A 15,504-nucleotide genomic window follows, 5' to 3' on the forward strand; every position below is an offset into this window, starting at 1 on the left:
ACTCGCCGGTACTTTGGGTTTTTCCATGGAACTTCGTTATTCTGCCCAATGATTTGCCCATTCCACTGCTACAAGGCTCTGTAGTCTATTTAATTCGGCAGGGACAACTATGGAACTTGTCGCTAAGTCCTGAGCTCTGTTACATTTCTTGAAGGTTCTTCAAACTTTCATGGGCTTCAAGTCCCAGCAACTTCAGTTTTGCACCCCTTTCAAGCGGCAGTAGCAATTTTTAGAAAATCGCCCTAAAACTGATGCTCTTTGAGTCTACGGTATCTGCCCATATTCGGGCTTCTTACGAGAAAGGCACTTAATTCCCAGACTTCAGATTGTAGGTGTAGTTTCCGCAACGCATAGAGCTCACGCACCTACAGATTGAGCCTTGTAGCAATTCTACGATGGCCACAGCAACTTGCAGTTCAGAAGGTGCAATCCTTCGAGATGCCACCTTAACCCCCTTGAAGCCCTAGAAGCGTTACGATCGAATGTTCGATCGTCATCTTGAAGGTCAGGGTCCTAAGTCTCTTCATCAAAGGGATCTCCCCGGCAACGTTTTCAATCTACGTTATCTCTAGCACTGATTTCAGGAAATTTCCAGTTGGTAAACATACCCATTAAGTCATACGCCGAAATTAAGTTTCGATATCCGTCAGCGATAAAGCATTGTTGGTCCCCAAAAAGCAAATTTTAGAAAACGGTTAAGAGGTGCTGGCTCAGCTCCAACGACTGACTAAAAAATGGCGATCCTGCCCTATCCCAACCTTCAAATCTAATGAAGGTCGAGAAATTGCTAATTTTCAAGCAGTTTTCGCATGGTCGCCAACTTTCGGACCGTATGCGAACAATTTCACGACCAAAGCATCAAATTGGGCCTTTGGAGCCGAGCGAAACGGAGAAACGTGAAAATAATTTACGGGCGCGTGAAGCTACCCGGCGGGGAAATACCGAAGCTGCGGGCGCGTTGCAGAAATCTGAAGTGGCAAAATTCAACTGCGGACACGAGAAATTGGTGAATGCTCACTTTATGTCTTCGAATTTTGAGTTTTTCCGTTCCTGGGTTCCAGTTTGGGTGTCCAGGGACTGTGACCGGACCCATAACGTGTGTAGCGCGAAAATTACATTCTAAACAGCCAAATAATTTGGGATGCGTTCTCGTAAAATCTCCTCGTATGTATCGTTTACTAGATCTCTGGTGATGTTGAAATCGCCGTAGGTCGCGAAAACGTCCTCAAAAAATGCCTTTGTACAATAATTTAATCTCACCTTGCCGGCACTTAAATCCTGCAATGTGAAGTGTCGGTGTAGCACTTCATGTTTCTGAAAAACATTAAATCGAGTCATAAACATATCTTGGATGATAAGAGGCGATGTGGAAGATTTCGAGTGATCCGAGACCTTGCGTTCTAATGACAAGTGTGTGTATCCGATCTTTGCCTATCGAAATTCGTGTGTGTTATCGGTAATTTAGAATATGATGGTGCAAAGTCTGCCACGTATATCGCAGATTTTTGCCATGGGGTGAGCGATGTGGAAGCGCATAATCCCTTGCCGGCCCTGAAACCTACATCCTTCGACCTACGTGACACCACTTGGTATCAGGTTACGTCATGCTTGACTGAAGGTGGGAAGAAAATATTGACTACAGAGGATGGTACACCTCAGTGTTTGAGAAGAATGATTGCCTGAACCTTTCAGCAATTATACAGAGTGTCCGGTTTTGATGTAGAAGCATTTTAACTACGTATTATACGCATTAAAATAATATTAGTTCGTTGTACAAACTGTATTCGATAAACGCTTTGTTAAAGAATCACAGAGTGTTGTATTTTTCCAATTTATTTTTTACACCTCCCGAAATTTTTCAGATATTTAGTTTAAATTTTGGACGTAAACTGATAGCATTATTACGCGCATGCACTTCTGGATCGGCCAAAAGCAAATTTTACACGCAAATGGGCGGGTCGCGAAGGACAAGTTGCTTGGCCTCCTCGATCGCCGGATCTAACACCTCTAGACTTTTGTGTATAGGGGTTTATAAAGCAAAGTGCGTACTCTATTCCAGTAAACCCTGAAGAAGAGTTTGTAAGGCAAATAAGAAATTCTGCTCTTAGGACATCTGCCCAGAATTTGAGAGATGTGCGGCGGCCTTTATGGTGACGTTTTATTTATATGTAGAACGTCATGGCGATCATATCGAACAATTTCCGCAGTAATAATTATTTGGTATTGATTTAAAATGTTCCGTTATCGTATGAATTATCGCTCTTCAATTTATTCCGTACGTGAAGTTATTGTTGTTCTCGTGTTTACTATTATTTTTTATTTCTCTTCTGTTAAAAATCGCTTTATTCTTAGATCGTCAATAAATGTTTGTTTACTCTGGGGTGCAGTGTAGTAACGTGTCACAATGTATAATGATAATACAATTTTAGAAATGTCAGCAACCAACCATACCTATTCGATGGAAGCATTAGCACGCATTATCTCATCATTTTGCATATAACTCAGAAACGGTCGCAGGTGCAAAAATGGCCTAAACACATAAAAGTTTCTAAGTGGAACGGACAATTAAAATTTCTCAAATTAATCGTTATGCGGCGCACCACAACAAAGTTTTGGGCGATGAAATGGGTCATAGCTCCAAAAAACATCATCCTACAGATTTTTACGATCATCTGCGAATATCTAATGATGGAAACCCTAAAAAATAACTTAAACTTAAAATTTGAGCTAAATATCTCAAAAACTTTGGGAGCTATAAAAAATAAATAGGGAAAAAAAAATTTCAATACGCTGTATTGTCTTTACAAAGCATTTCTCGAATATAGTTTATACAGGGTGTGTAAAAAAGACGCGGCAATAGATAAGGGGTGATTCCTCGATTATTTTATGAAAAAAAATTCCTATGACCATAGGTTAGGAAATGTATTGTTTTTAAGACACGGGGCGTTAATTTTTTTTTGAATGCCGCTTTTTGAAAAATAATTTAAATATCCTTTAACCGATTTTTTTGGAGTTTGGTAGCGTTGTTTCTAGTAATAAGGGGCTGATTTGGCTCTAAGTAGATTAAAATTATTAAGCCTAGTTGCGTTAAGGGGGACATCTTAGCCAGATTTATTAACAAAAAAACGTACGTCACTGAGTTAAATTAAATTTTTATATGTATTTTTTAATGAAACAACTAACAATACAACTTTTTCGTCTCTTGAATTTTCGTCGTATCTTGCTTTGTTTGCGAGAAAAGAAATAAAAACCATTTTACTGCATCTCCGCATATTACGCAAAATCGTTTTCAAAAAATTCAAGGGTTTATTTTTTTATTCCCTAAAAATATTTTGTAATTTGATGATTTTTAAAGAGTTTTAAAAAATCATTCAAAATATACCCGAATTACTTTTCAAAAACCGTTATTTGAGAAAAAAATTAGCATCCTGCATTTTGGAACAATACAGTTCCGGACCTAGGTTCACCAAAACATTTTCCATAAAATGGCTTGAGCAATAGCCCCCTTAAATATTGTCGTGTCTTTTTTAAACACCCTCTATAGCAAGCTAAGATCATTTTTATGCGTAGGACGTGCGGTTAAAATCCTGCTAGAAAAAATCCAGACAATCCTGTATGTAGGAGGTATGGGGAACAAAAAAAATCCTGTTAATCTAATTTTTGAGGGCAAAATTATCTACAATTTTCGAATTTACATAATTTCTCTATAATCAATAATTACACAGCTGGATCGATTTGAAAAAATCGACAAAATTTGGTTTTTGCTAAATATCTGCAATGGTTCACCATGGGCTTTTTTAGAAAATCAAAAGTGGCTTTGAATCGGTCCCTTGATGCTGCAATCCTTTCCTCATCGTAGAGACTTCGCAATTCCCCCAATTTCCGAGGTCGCCTCACTAACCATCGAAAAAAGTTCACCCCGTATAAAATTCCAAAACGGCGAGAGAAGCAAGATTTGTGAAGAAATTGACCTGTTCAGACTTAAATGAGACAATTATCGTTTCGGTGATTTGCAGGGAGGTTTCACTCTTTGAACAGAAATTCCTCAAGGTTGTTTCTGCTTTTGAAAATCCGATTTAGGGCTGAGGCAATACTAAACAAACCGTACACTCTATGGCAAAAATGGCACAATTAATTTCAGGCCCAGACCATGCCGAATCGCAACTTAAACTTTATTAAGAAATTGGCGTATGAGCCGTTTCCGCTCTGTTTGTCCCGCAGATTTGTTGGCCAACGTGCGTGTCCAATTTTTCTAAACAGGCAATATCTCCGAACTGTTTTTTCCTCTAGGCCTGTCCATTATTCGATTATCAGCTAACGCAATATTCTAATGACCAAAACGAGGGAAAAATGAAGTCGTTAATCGCAATAACGAGAAAGCAAATTTCAAACAAGTCGCCCTTTTGCGAGGCTTGCGCAATTCGCATTAGGCGACCGCGCCCGGAAAAGTACGGGCGATCCCCACAACTACGTCCTGGCAATTTTTGAAAACCTTCGAATTTAAGCCTAGTCATTTGCAGTGTAAACAAGAACTACTTTATCTAATCAGTCATATATTAAACTTCTGACGCCTCGTTTCCTCGAAATACATATCATCGATTGGTAGCGATTTAAGTGCGGAATAGCGCTATTCCGCGCGCAGAAACCGGCCCTAAGGTCATCCAATTCGAACCTGAGCAAGCCGGCTAAACTTAAACAAGGTGGAGAGATGGTATTTTTCTTAACCTCGGTGATATAATTTTTTAATTAGGCCCGCAATCAAACGTAAACAAAAGTTATCAAATCGTATAGTGGCATAAACAAACTCTCGCGTTAATAATAATCGCATGATTTTGGGCCTCATGGCCATAATAATCCGATTTCGCTTTGTTGTGGCAACCAAAATCACGAGAAAGAACCAGATTAAGCTGGTGGAGGAAAGAGGGGAAAGAACCAGCTCTAGCGAGAGCGGATCGAGCCAATAGAGAAAATCTAATAATTTCCACTTTCTCTCAGGCACCAGCAAGCTCCCGAAAGAGATCAATATGGCTACCTCGAATCACACTCGTATCGTAATAATCTCGCATATTTAACCATCGTATCGAGTTTAAAAAGTCGACTTCGATACCTATCTCTAGCACTATAGATGCCTGAAGTTTCTCGATGTTGACAACATTTCTCCCAGCATTCCGAGTAGCTTCCGTTCCACTTGAATTTATCGATATTGCAAAACATCTCTAGCGTGCTTCTCCTAACGGTGTTTTATCCCTCGTAATGCTCCCTTGGGGCAGTCTCTAGGTATTTTTGTACCTTTTCCTGACTAAAAATATTTTATCTTGAGGTGCATCTCTATTAAGCATCCTATCAGCTGCTTTAGATTGATTCAAATATACGACATTTCTAGTAAGCTTTTCCTGACACCAGCTAATGATCTCACATTCCCCTGAATTAGTCGATCTCTAGGCCCACCCCTAGTGTTCTAACGCTGGTTAAATTTCTCGGTGTCGATTAAAAATACTGTCCAGTGTGACTAAGTCTCTTACAAATAATTTTAAGCAATGTAAATAAGGGATTTGTTAGCCGTACATGGTGTGTGTCTAGTGAACTTTGCGAATGTCCGCTTTCTCATATTCGCTACGCATGATCGATACCTACGCACATCCCTACAACTGAAAAATGTCCCGAAATTAACGGTCAAGAATACAAATAATAATCGATGTTATACTGCATGGCCAGCGAGCACTTCTTTTGGGCGTTCCGGCAGCTCCGTTATGCTATGTCTTGTCGACCTCAAGGTACATCTCTAGTGCGCTCTCCCTTTGAATGAAAAAATGGCAATTGGGAGATGGAAAAGGAACACTTTCACGTTCAGTTTCGGAATGTTATAGGAGGAGGTGTGGAGGCAAAGGAGTGGAACAATCTATTTCCTCCACGGGGATTTCATGCATCTTTCTACAAGAAATGCGGCGATAAAGTCAGTTTTCAATATCTCCAATTCAGACAGTTTCAAGGAAGGTTCCTTGCATTGATTGTTAGTTCATTTTGGATTCCATTCGATTTGAGTCCACCATTTTGACGCGTGTGCTAATTGCAGGGTTAAAACCTCCCGCTTCTTGTCGCTGGTCGTTATCAGCACGTTATCATACGACTTCCTGGTTCTCGCCTTGCTCCCATGTTGAAGATATCAAGAAAAGGGTCAAAACTTGAAGTCGAAATGACCAGAAATAACCGGATTCCGCGATTGCTAATCGGCGACTAAGACGCGTGTCTTGACCTTTGCCCCTCTCCAAAGAGAAAAATTATTGTTTTTGGCGAAATATCTAAACACGAAAAGTGGTTTTTATGACCCTATTTAGGTGTGCATTTTTAACGATGAAAAACCACAAATTCCCCTGCGTTTTTCAGCTAGAAACCGGCGTCTTTGTTTGCTTTCCTGTACATTTTACCTCTGTTTACCTTTGCAATTTTAATGCACGATCTTGCAAATAATAAAAAAAAGATAAGTGGGCAGATTTATCCTTTAAGTGTGTTTTTTCTATCGTTCGTTAACATCTACAGTTTGTTCAACCCGAACCGTCGTTTTTTCCTTTATCCGAGTTTCCGAAAACTGGCTCAATGCATCAGCCAATAACTTGAAGGGTTATCGGTAATTTTATGCAACAAAGGTTGTTGCTGATGATGAATAATTGGTAATGTTTGTTTAATTTAGTCGGATGTTGACTTTGTATAAGGTAGTTTTGTAACTGGGCTTAAAGGAACATCTAGAAAAGAATAGGCAGCTGTTTATGGCCACTTGAGGGAACAGAAGTGAGGAGTCTGACGGTGATTAAGAAATTCGTTTCCTAATCGGTTTTACTGCAGGATTAAAGAATATTGTGCAAATTCCTGCTAAAGGAATTGCAATTTTATTGCTGCGTTCTCTCAGGTTATCAAGAGAAATTTTAAATATGAATCCGTGACAAAGTTTTGATTGCAAAAGTACCTTCCAATGCTGAATCAGACGAGCATGGACATTACTCTTAAAAAAAAAAAAAAACAAACGCGCGCCTATGAGGTTAAGGTCTGTCATAGAATTCGAAGATTTGTAAGATCAGTGGCGGTCCCTAGGATGCGACCAGTTTTCACACCGACATAGTCAAAAATTGAGATTTACATCACTTCCCAAAACGATTTTCGCATTAATTTTCACGCGGGACAAAAAAATTTCAACACGTTCGCAAGAAGAAGTGAAATCCCTCCAAAATGATGCGCCACTTGACCTCCCGCGCCCTTTAAGGTGGTCGAAATGGGGTTGAAGCCCCGTGTAGAGGGTGCACCAACACCTCTGGCTCTACGTTCAAGCAATGCCCCCCTGAAAGCAAACTCGACATGTCTCGCGCTTTTCTGGAAAAACCACTCGCATGGAAAACATTTCAAGTGGACTGTTTCGATTGGGACACCCTGTACAACGCATTTAACTATAAAAGGTAATCTTTTAACATCGAGCAACCAAAAGGCGCCGATGACATTGTTTCGAGTTTTCATGTTAGTGGTCATGCCCAAAGATTCAATTTTTTCTAAAGTAGAAGTTAGAGTGGAAAAATTGCCTCGTAAAATTCGATAATACTAGAGACGACCTGACCTATCGATTTATTTTGAGAGCCCAAGTTTGGCCTCATAGTACGCCCAACTGTGCTGATGCTAGAGATGGGCTCGGATGACGAGTTTTCGCAGTTTTAGCGAATTGAAAGTATTCTCCTAACTCGTCTTATGTTGAAGGCATATCAGGGACGTATCAGGTAAAGTTTACCAAACATTAATTGAGAGGTGGCGTCTATCGACATCAGTTACAATCAGAAAAGTTTGTAGTTTGATTGCCTGAGGTTTAGGTTGCAAATATTGTGGGGTTCGTATGAAATGCATCGCCCAGTAATAATAATTGAATCTTGTAAATTTGGCAAAATGAAGCTTCATAGTAGAGTATTAAACGATCAGAGTTTCAGTAAAAAACAATTATTAAAAAGTTAACAATGAGGGGCATCGCCCCATACAGCAAAGTACTCTTCGCTGCATGGTTTGGAACAAGTGATCAATATCCTCCCGAGGTAATTCATTCCATGCCACCTCAAGGTAGTATCGTGGATCATCCACATTTTTGGGAGAATTTCGAAGGCGGCGACCCATTATGCCCCAAAGACGTTCGAAAGGTGATAGATCCGGTGACCGTGCAGGCCAAGGCAGCATTTCCAATTGTATTTGTTCCAGGTATCTTCAAGTAATGTTCGCAGTATGCGGCCTTGCATTATCCTGTTGAAAAGTGCCATTTGGTGAAGTCTGTATGAAGGGTACTGTAATACCGGCTTCAGGAAATCGTTAACGTAGAAGGTGGATGACAAAAAAAAATCATCGGCGTTCTTTCCTTTTCTTGAAACTCTGATCATCTGATACTCTATCATGAAGCATTACTTTGCCAAAATTACAACACTTGATTATTGTCATTATTACTGGACAGTGCATTTCACATGAAACTGGGCATATAATGAAAAACACATAAGCTGTTTTATAAATAGTCCAGTTTAGGTATCACTACTGATGAGCTGCAGCGCTCCGTAGTGTAAGTCCCGCCTTACACAACACAGGATTACAATATCTATTTCTGGTTCTGTCGAGGTTCATTGAAGCTATTTCGTCTAACCCGAGCGGTCAAATCGCTCCGGTCAAGCGGTAGCCGAAGTTTTTGGCAGCGCAAGAACCGGATCGTGGTGTTTCGCCACCGGCAAAAATGGAGGCAAAAAGGAATTAATTTTGCCAAAAATTGACCCCAAAAACAATGGCAAGCCCTCGGTTACATAAGCGGAGCTTAGCCAGCTAAGACGCGACTGCAAAGCGGTGAATTCACATCAATTAAGGCGGTTTTACATAATATCGCGGTAAGTAGAGCATGCGCCCGCAGTCTACCGTGGCAACGATTAACAATGGAGACGGTGAACAACCATCAAACGAGAGGAAAAGGAACACGATATGGCCTAGTTCGAATCACATGCATTTCGAATAAATGCAAAATCGAATCGGACACCTCAAAGTCTTCCATTTAACTGTCATAGTGGTGGAATGTTGGTAGTAATGTGGGAAAAACTTCAAGAGCATTTGAAGAATTCAAAGAAATAGCATCTCAAGTATAACAATAATAGGTCAAACGCACAATTTTACGACTCCGTTACGGTACCATTGACAGTTATTGCTCGTACCTGACTAGTGGTACCTACTGAGAACAGCAATGCGTCACCAATGATTATCCACAGTTTGACCTTTATCCTAATCGATAACCATCATATAATATCGATAACTACTACCTTAAAATAAAAACTGAAATCGATTACAATTTTTAATCGATTAATTAAACTACTAAACAGCATAAAGTATACTTTCAGTTTTTGCCATTGAGGCGACCTACTTCGGTACCTCATTCGCGGTACCGGCACATCTACACTTTCCCTTTCGATGGTACATCATGGTTCTCGCTTTCAATATTAAATTAAATTAACACTGTGGATGGTACTTTTGTGAGGGTCTAAGTGGCAAGGAAGCTCATCGATGATTTTTTTAAGGGTACCTGCCCGGAGTCCATGATTAGTTTTGAGTGTCCTGGGGATGGGTATGTGGATTTCGAGCGAACTACCGAAAAATGTTCTGAAGTGAAATTTTAGTAGGAAAGGGGGCTTTAGAATTACTCCAAAAGAATTGGTTCTTCATCACTTCGTTCTTTTTTCTACTTCAAGATTTTTTGCGGAACGGGTATGAGAACTTTTTTGTTGCACGAAGAAAACTGAAGTAGACTTCATCGGTTTTTTTTTAGGGAAAAATAGACGAGTAGCATCAAGATGAGGTGCTTCAGGTCTCCTTTTTACCTATTTCTTCTCCTCCTTCAGAGCTTCAGCCAAGCAGAAGATGGAAATATAGAGAACTCTGAAATTTTATTTTTGATTTTTTTTCAGTTTCCTTTTAAATTCTCAAATGGGAACGATACCATATATGTGTTTTTTTGTCTTTTTCACATTTAAAACAATTGCGTCACATCAATATGAAGACCTTCTGGTTTTTAAAGCTGACTTGCTTAATTTGTTCCGCATCTTCTTTATCGTCTCCAGCTTCATCCCTCTTTGTTTTCATACAATTTAGATATTGTCTAATTGAATCTTCTTTCCAAGGGTATCACCTTCTTCTCTGCCCTTAAATAGATGTATATTTGCGAGTTTAATTGCAAAGTTCTTCATTTTTCTTGCCCAATTTGAGGTGGTGATGCTAAGTATTTGGGTCGAAATTTGGATTTAATCCTGTTCCTTCTTTTCTTCACTTGGAAGAAATTGCTTCACTTTCAATTGGGGGACATACTGATGAACAAGATTCTCTATTGCTTCATCAGCTAATTGCCTTAATAATTCTCCTAAAAGAACAGGTCTTGATCAATAGAGAATTAAAGCCAATTTGAACCCATTGAGGAAAGAGAATGCTGTTTTGTATGCGTGTTCTTCCCGACCTTCACCACATTATACGTACGTAGTCGGTTCAACACATCTTCATTAATTTCCGAATTTTTAATACGCCGATGAAAACGTAGATATTATCTTCTATCTTGGCGGAGAGTTCAAGTTTTTTCATTGGGGTTTGCAAAAAAATCAAGTTCTGCAGTAACAGATAGTTCTTCGTCATCTGCAGTTCAACGACAAGTGCCGGGTCGAGTCTTCTACATCCGCCTCCCTTCAGTTGCAATAGCATTCCTTCAGGCTGCTTGAACGCATCAAGTTTCTTCGTATTGCTCTTCCTTAATTATTCGGAAGTTTCCCCATGGAGGAAACCCTTGAAAACGAGCCTCAGTTTCTTGTCCGTTTCTTCATCCAAAAGTCTGCAGTAATTGGAAGTAAATGATGTGGACGTGATATGATCAAAGTTTTAGCGATCTAATAATGAATTTTGCCTCCTCGTTTTCCTTTCTTTCCCCTATCATAGTTTTTCCTCTGCCTCTTCCTTTCCTCCCATGGAATTCTTCACTGATCCTGAAGAAGCGTTCTCATTTTATCGGAGGAGGAACAAAGAACCGCTTGTTTTCATCTATGGCTGAAATTCGATTTGCGCCGGAACAAATCCCCAATATGGCGCAACGTTACGTAACCCGTAATAGCTTTGTAGCGCGTTCTTCGTTGGGAAAAAAGACGAAAAAAGACAACAACAAACTAAATAAATTCTAGATGTCCGCGCTCCGTAAAGTAGGACATGCCTCGATTTATTCAAACCGACAAAATACGGCTTAAGAGGAAACCAATGGCGGCGCGAGCCTTCTATAATCATCTATTTCTTCTGTTAATATATGACCTTGAGTTTTGGAAGATTGTTGCCCACTGCTGCGCAGAACTGCCACCATATTATGCGCAGTTCCGTTGACTTTCAGGATCTTGAAGTCAGTTCTTTCATTGAAGATGTTCAGATTCCCATTCCGGACTGCCTCTCCGCCACTGTCCGGATCGCAAATTCCCATTGGTCGGTTTCGCTGGGCTAGACGCGAACAAGTGAAAGTGCAAAGGCGACCTCGATTTCACTTTCGTTTAGTAGGACGATCGAGTCCCACGACGCGTTCAGTTTCGCAATGGTTTTTGCCACCATGAGTATCTCTCGTTCTTCGTCTTCCTCGCAGCCAAGCAACGAGGAAGAGAGAGACGGCTGATGGGTTTTGTGAGGCTAGGTAAACGGTCGAAGACGTCGTGAGCCTAGAAACCATCGCGAATTGGGTCGTGTACTCCTTAAGCTATTGCATCATGGTTGTACGATGGTATTATGCGACGACAACTGATGATTCTTCGTCGTATAGTGACGGAAAGTAGGAAACAGAAAATTGGCAGCTTATCCGCTTAATTTCGGTTCTGTCGTTGCTTCATCGAAGATTAGCGGTTTCCGTCAATCTTCCATTTCTTTAACTCCACCCAGACGATTAACCAGAATTGGAGGGTCTAGATTGGGCCATCAATGAGAAAAAATTGCTACTAATTCTTCAGTTCTATTAAACTTATGAGGCAAATGACCGAAGGTCTAGAAAAGAGAAAAAAGGAGAAGAAATTAATCTAAAAATCGAAGTTTTTTTCTAGGACTTGTTTAGAAAAATATTGAAACAAAATTTTACTTTAACGTCTTCGACGTTAAATTTCTTCATTAACGGAAGATCTTGCTTTCATGTGAAATGAATCGCGATATGAGAATGAGTGATAAAAGAGAAGTAAAAAAGGATGAAACAGACTGAGGAAAGGAAGAAGTGCTAGTCGAACAGGAGTTTCCATGAATGCTCATTCTGCAATCTTCAAGCTCTGCGGAAATTAGCGATCCTGAAGGTACTAAGTCGACTGGACTTAGTCCATACCTCGTGGTCGTATTGTGAGTTAATTATAATGAATCAATGTGTTCTTTATGTATTTTCCTCCAAAAATTCTAATGTAAAACATCCGGGTTATCTGCTTCTGGACATTGTTTCGTCACTTTCGTGTCACGTTTTTGCCCTGGATCGCGTGACTCGAATCTGGCCTGATAGGTGGCCTTTTACCACAACAATATCTTAATTAGCCGGTTACAAAGGTCTAGCTTTAGAGCAACAAACAAACATTCAACCCGGATTATCTATAAAAGAAGCTTCAGGAGGATTTTCTTCGTTTTCGGGCCAACAAATTCGTAATTCAATAATAGCCTGCTTACGATTGCTACACTATACATAGACCATATTGACAAACATTATCAATAAATATTGCAAAAATATTAAGTGTGCTTTATACTGTATCGCATATTTTTTTACAAATAAAAGAAGACGGATAAAATGAAGATAGTCGCCTTCAGAAAGGTATCACCATCACGTGGTTTTCAAAGTACCCTCTCCTTGACCCCTTTATCTAACTTTTTCCTGTTTTGCCTTGATTATTTTCACTAAAATAAACAATAAATCTACTGAAATGTCTGTTTTATCGATAGAAAATTGAACATTAGAAAGGTCGTATTTGTCTTTATCTAGGGGCAAGTGCAACAAGCCACCAGTCAGCAAACTAAAGGAGATAAAAAGTTTTTTTAGTGTATCTATGTAGGTTTAAGCTCGGTTATATAATATAAATGCATTGGAAAGGGACAAAACTGCAGAGAAATGTAACTCACAGGGGCGCATTGAGCTGAAGAGTTTGGTGTGATTAAGCTGCCCACGAGTTCGAGATTATTTCGTCAAAGATAATGATGTTTTTTTTTATTGTTGACGCCGTATTTTCATTTCCATTTTGTCCTCAAAGCACCTCAAAATGGCCGACTTGAAAGGGGATAATGAGAAATCTACAGAATCGCACCAAGCTCAATTTAATAATGTCTTAAACCTTTTTAATTATTTGATCACGGATAAATATTTTTTGAAGATGTGTACGTTGAGTTTTCTCTAATTAGGAATTCCATTTTGTTGCCAAAGAAAATACAAAATGATCCACGGAAGCACGTAATTAGCCAGGCATGATCCCATGATCTTGAGGACCTCAATCAGCCCAATTTCAAAATTACCTGAAATATCTAACAAGACATCGATGGCAACTTTCGTTTGTGAAATTTTCCTATTTGAAGTCGCCATTTTGTTCCTAAAACATGCGCAAAATATTACACACATTTCAGTCGCTTTTAATGATTTTTTCCCTAATTAGATATCGCTTTTGTTAGTAAAGATTCATAAAATGGGCATCTTGAACATATGATGAGAAATCAAAAGGGCCGGACTCATCTCAAATAGCAAACCACCTCGAATCTAAGTGAGTTCAATTTATGTATTTTCACCAGAAAAGATTACTATTAAGGTTAGACGCCATTTTGTTTCTAAAAATGTGCAAAATGGCTTTCACAAGAGGGTATCTACAGGGTCGGACTCTGTATCGCTCAAGTAATCAACAAAACTTGTATAATTACATACTGACAAAAATCTAAAAATTAAGAAAAATGTAGGAGACGGCACACCAATGAAAACTGTAAAATTTCTACTGTGTACGTATTAGAATTTGAAACTTGACGTACATCAGCGGCTATAAATTTTTAACGATAAAAAAGACGTCAGAGTTCTAGGACTCTGTAAACAGAAACAATTGTAGTCGTACTGCCCCCTATGTTATCACGTGCTATTGTTGGGAGGGTTATTATGAAAGCAAAAGTTCTTCCTAATTGCATCATTTTCAAAATAAACATTTCTACTGGAAGTACTGTATGATAAGGTTATGTACTGACCTTACTGAGGGATTGGGATTTTTAGCAACTTGGGGTTCCTCCAAAGACCCTTTAAAACTCAGCAACAACAGGCAAAAACATTGCGTCAGAACAACACTTTTCACAAAATATTTTCATTACTCTCTATCTCTGTTGTTTCAGTTATCGCCTCTTGACAACCACCGAAAGTTCTTGCATCAGCTTTAGGAAAACAACCGGAACTACCAGGACCGGCTTCACAGGCTTCATTTGCAATATCCCCTTCTCACTATCATCACTGACTCTCAAAACATCATCACTTCAAAAGCTGTTGGTGCCCCTTCATCAGGAAACAAAAATTTCGCTTAGAGGACAATTGGATGATTGTGGTGCGGAATTTTGAAGTTAGAAGAAAGAAAATCCGACTCTGGCTGATAAGACCGTCTATTTTCTACATAATAGACGGTATTTTTTGGATTGCGCCATCTCGGTACTCGGTATTACATCATGAGGTCACCCGCAGAGATTCGTGTGGGGTCTCCACACTATTATCTGTCCAATAACGATCCACACGTTAATCAGTTTGAAATTTTGCTAATTTCATTGCCAAATTCTTGCAAAATTTCTCTTTTCAACCATATTATTTTCTAGTAAAAGGTGGTACCATAATTCGAAATGCCAACTTATGAATTTAAATATCTCAACTTTAATCTGAAAGAAAGTCAAAACCTCGAGTGGTAGATACGAAAACCTATGGTACCACCTTTCGGTACTTAATAAGGTGGTATTCGCAGAGTATCTTAGATAATCACTCTTGCCACTCAATAGACTGCTGCATATCAATGTTATTTTATTTTGGAGCTCAGACGAAATCAGTAAAAAGGGAAAATCACGGAGTACCACCTCGCAATAAGAATCTTGCAGTACCATTACCGTGGTGGGTACGACCTTGGCCTTGCCTCGACTCTCGCCAATAACTGTATTCCTCGGATGACTTGGCTGCAGTTTCCGCATTCAGTTTCTTATGCGGTACTCAATTCCGCGAATTCAGTTTCCTTTTACGGAAGAAGTACTTTCTTTAATAATACTTGGTACCATTTGTTGAAGGACACAAGGTACTGTGTGTTAAAAGTTACTTCGTATTTCTCGGGGAAAAGTACTACATTTTTGTGGGTAAGACGTCATCATTAATTTCGTACTATATAGACATATTCGCAACCGGCTTCATACCATCCAGTTTATAGGGTACCATAGATATTGCTTATAGTTGGGTACACATGAAAAAAACTGAAGTAAAACGATAACTAACTG

The 15,504-nt window shown here is 39.4% G+C and overlaps 1 long non-coding RNA gene across 2 annotated transcripts; it reads right to left on the reverse strand.

Annotated features, from left to right (window-relative positions):
• Positions 1–146: 146 nt before the first annotated feature.
• LOC136347957 (uncharacterized) lies at positions 147–14,368 on the reverse strand. 2 transcript variants are annotated; one of them, XR_010733563.1, is made up of 4 exons: positions 14,236–14,368; positions 1,261–1,314; positions 297–463; positions 147–248 (listed from the first exon to the last, which is right to left on the reverse strand). It is a non-coding gene; the product is annotated as an uncharacterized lncRNA (long non-coding RNA). The 2 variants fall into 2 exon arrangements; XR_010733564.1 differs by lacking the exon at positions 1,261–1,314.
• Positions 14,369–15,504: the final 1,136 nt, after the last annotated feature.

Source organism: Euwallacea fornicatus, chromosome 2 (genome assembly GCF_040115645.1).
Source record: "Euwallacea fornicatus isolate EFF26 chromosome 2, ASM4011564v1, whole genome shotgun sequence".
Classification (NCBI taxonomy): domain Eukaryota; kingdom Metazoa; phylum Arthropoda; class Insecta; order Coleoptera; family Curculionidae; genus Euwallacea; species Euwallacea fornicatus.